A 4,057-nucleotide genomic window follows, 5' to 3' on the forward strand; every position below is an offset into this window, starting at 1 on the left:
CACGGCCACGAGCGGCAGCGCGTGGGCGCGGCGGGCCGCGGCCACGGCCACGAGCGGGAGGGCGCGGGCGCGACCACGGCGGTGGCGGGGCTGGGAGGAGCACGGCCACGGGCGGCAAAGCCACGACGAGGCGGAGCGTGCCCATGGGCACGGGCGGCACCGGCGGGGCGGGCTAGGTACGGGCGCGCGTGATTATTTTTGGGCGCCTGTTGGAGTTGCTACTGTTGCTAGCTGGGCAGTATATTTTTGGGCATCTGTTGGAGATACTCGATCGTCCGGCGCGCTAAAACGCTATTTTGGCGCGCTAAAATTTTTTTAGCGCGCGGCTAGATTGAACGTCTGTTGGAGATGCTCTCAGCGTGCTGCTATGCCAGCCGCGTTATCTGTCAATAAAGCCCCGTGATATTTATTTTATTTTTACTCTTGTTTCATGGCATAAGTTATGAAAGAAGAAGCTGCATCAGAGTCTATTGGACATTCCTACTCCGTTCTTTTCTGACGCGTGCATCTATCTTTCCAATCTGCGGGCACTTTGAACTCAGGAAAGATGGATCTGACAACGGCTCCATCAAATCTCGACAAACAAGACCAACAAAAAAGAACTCTGACATCACAGAAGATTTTGTAGCCAATTCAAGAGATATAAAGGAACAAATTTCTATTAGGTACTTAGGTACTAGTATCACAGGAACACGCAGAATAGCATAATACTCATCTTAACTGAATTTCAAACACGTGGTTGCAGTCAGACACTCATTTCAGTGTGCCGGACAGAGGCACACGACAGAAGAGAATTCAGTCCTGAAAACTCATACATAATTTGTGTACCTTTGTTTCACAGGAGTTCATTTACTGCCTAGGCACACTATCAGTATAATAAACTTCTAACTGAAAAAGAAGAAAGGACCTGTGGGTTTTGGTAGCAAGAAACAATACAATCACGTGAAAACACTTCAAGTTTCAGTCAATCATCTCAGCCAACATGTTTTTTTTTTTGGAGATTCAAAGCACAACCATGATACCGAGGATCTAAGAGTGTGACGGAGACATTGACTGCAATAAAGAACAGTTTCAGTTGCCCATGCTGATAAGCACCCTCTTCGATCTTATGAGGTTGATTCGGGTAAAACAACATCGCAGGATAGCATTTTTGTTGCCTGTGAGCACAAGCCCTTCTTATTTACAGCAGTGACTCGGGATCTTATTTGTGACCATACAAGTTGTGCAGGTTTATCTCAAAACAGCAATGCAAGATAAAATTATACATCTAAAGAAAAAGTGTACAAAATTGTCCGTCTTTGACTTGAATGCATTTTTTCTCAAGGTGAAACAATCCAAGGTAAACTGGATATAAATTCGTATTCCTTCTACTTTATCTTGATCATGAAAACTACTACTCGGAAATAATTATTATGACCTGGTATTTTTAGTGATTCCAGATTTCCATCAGGACTCACTCATGCATAAGCTACTCCTAGTGTACAAGATCTTTTCTTTTACTATTTACAGCAGTGGCTCATGATCTCGTTCGTGGCATTACCAGTTATTTAGGTTTTCGAAACATCTCAAGATAAAATTATATATGTGAGGATGGCCAAAATAAAACTTTCTGCCTCCTTATACCTATCAAAAGAAAAGTGTACAGGATGAGCTGTGCTTGACTTGAATGAAGAATTTTTTTCAAGGTGAAACAATCTAAATTAAACTGATTCTACACTTGTAATCCTTCGCATTACCTTGACCATCAAAGCTACTCCTTAAAAATAATTACCGTGATCCGTTTTTTTAGCAATTCCATCAGGACTCATGCATAAGCTACTCATAATGTGCAGGATATTTTTTTCTTACCAACCTCAATCGCTTAAAATGGCAATTGGAACAAACAAGACAAGAAAACACAATGATGTTCCCAAGCTTGCTTACTTTTCCCACAAGCACAAAAAAAACACTACTAAATCATGTAACAAGAATTATCAATTAATTGCTATCAAGGATTAGACAAGCTGTGTGATAATTACAAAGGGAGGAAGCTAACAAGGATGTGATAGAAATTTTACCACTTCATACTGCCCGTGAAGACAACAACGATGGTGGGAAGTTGGTATATATGTGTGTCCCATACATAGGTGAAAATTGTTTGGCACAAACCCTCTGAAGCTGCAACGTCTTGGCGTCCATTGAGAAATATTCATCAAAGATTAAACTATCTACAGATGAGGCCGCTTTCCTTGTCAAGAGCAAGTGCCTCTCCGTTGCAGCATAGATAATTTTTTTTTATCCAGAATCTAGTGAGATTGTCTTCTCCATCTGCCACTGGATAGGTCTCTCGTCTTTCTTTCGCGCAATGGCATAGCTGAGATGAGATGCAAATCCACCAACTAATCCAAAAATTCCAAGCCTGCCTTCCCCTGCCTCCACAATGGCTACAACTTTTATACTCGAATCTCCAGGTGGGAGAACAGCAATGGGAAACTCCATCCTCTGGATGTCAAGCACCAGCAACTTTTCACTCCTGATCATCACCCAGTCCCAGTAGAAGCAGCCATAAGCATAATGGCGCCTGAGAAAAGAAGGGTGGAGCTGTGACATCATGGACAAGTCGTCACTGTTAAGGGCCAAATAACTCTAACTCTTGGATGCAGCGGCTTGCCATATTCCGATGCTCGAAGAGAAGACGAAAGCAGACAACTTAGTTTTGCAATGAGCCATCCAGATGACTCTGAATGCTGTCTCTTCCGCCGTCTCCTCCTCGCGGAGGGGAACGAGGAAAAGTTTGCACCGGGACCCGCTGCACTTGGGGATCAGGTGCTCAACCGAATGGGCTAGGTCGTCAGGTACCGGGGGAAGCAAGATGTACCGACGGTGCAAGGGGTCGCATACGGCGAGCTCCTCGAAGACAGAGGGTTCTGAGCCCCGATTGAGGAGGACGCGGCCGTCGCGGCAGTCCTGGACAGTCCAGCGGCAGTGGGAGGGGAGGAAGGAGAAGGAAAAGTCGGCGGCGAGGGCGAGCGCACGGGCGGCGGGCGCAGAAGGGTGAGGCGGCAGGGCAGGATGGAACCCGTCGCGCTCGAGGAAGCCGAGGAGTGGTGGTTCGTGGAGGCGACGGAAGCGGCGGAGGAGGAATCGTTCGGTGGCGAGTCGGCGGAAGGAGACGCAGGCGGCGGAGGCGCGGGCGAGGTCGTCCGGGGCGGGCAGCCAGAAGAGGATCTCGGTCAGGAGGTGGTCGGGGAGATCCGTCAGAGGCGACGCCATCTTCCTCTTGCTGGTCGCCATTGGCGTGGAGTGGGCAAAGTGGTTGGGGGAATGTGGTATAGGCCGGCGAGGGAGGTAGACCCGGCCGTCGGAGGGCGGAGGAGCCAGCCGCCGGGAAACCTCGGCGAGATCGGAAGCGGAGAATCCGTCCGAAACCCTCGGCGGCGGTGCTGTTGGGGTCGGGAGAGTCAGTTGAGTGGTTTTTTTTCTTCCTTTTCTGATACCGAAATGGGCCTTGGCTGGTAATGGCATGCACAGTTTTCAGGCCCGGCATCTAAAAAGAGAAACTAGTCGTCCAGCTTTGTCTCTCTCAAAAAAAAAAAAAGTCGTCCAGCTTTGTCTAAAAAGAGAAATTAGTCGTCCAGCTGATCTAAAAAAACAAACAAAAAACTGAGTCAGCTTAGAACACTCGTTTTTTTTTCGGGTTCAAAACTTGTATTACTCAATTGATATCAGTACAATCCATCGCAGCCAGTTCTAACACATCCGGAGGAGCCAACCCAATCCAGGTCATGGTTCTACCTTGAGCCCTACCAAAAGTAGCTAGACTATCGCTGGCCTTATTTTGCGACCGCGAGACATGAGTAATACAAGATTGACGATGACTAAGAAGATATCTAATCTCCTTTTCTAGAAAAGCATAAGTAGACCGATCACACCCATCACACGCGTGATCATAGACACCGCCACAAGAGAATCCAATTCGACTGCAATAGGCAAATCTGACCGCTGTAAAGCATAGGAGAGACCCTCCATACAGGCACACAATTCAGCCTCCAAAGCATCTCTACAGGAGTATAGAGCC

The 4,057-nt window shown here is 47.2% G+C and overlaps 1 pseudogene; it reads right to left on the reverse strand.

Moving 5' to 3' along the window:
• Positions 1–1,933: 1,933 nt before the first annotated feature.
• LOC119339491 lies at positions 1,934–3,273 on the reverse strand (annotated as a pseudogene).
• Positions 3,274–4,057: the final 784 nt, after the last annotated feature.

Source organism: Triticum dicoccoides, chromosome 7B (assembly GCF_002162155.2).
Source record: "Triticum dicoccoides isolate Atlit2015 ecotype Zavitan chromosome 7B, WEW_v2.0, whole genome shotgun sequence".
Lineage (NCBI taxonomy): Eukaryota > Viridiplantae > Streptophyta > Magnoliopsida > Poales > Poaceae > Triticum > Triticum dicoccoides.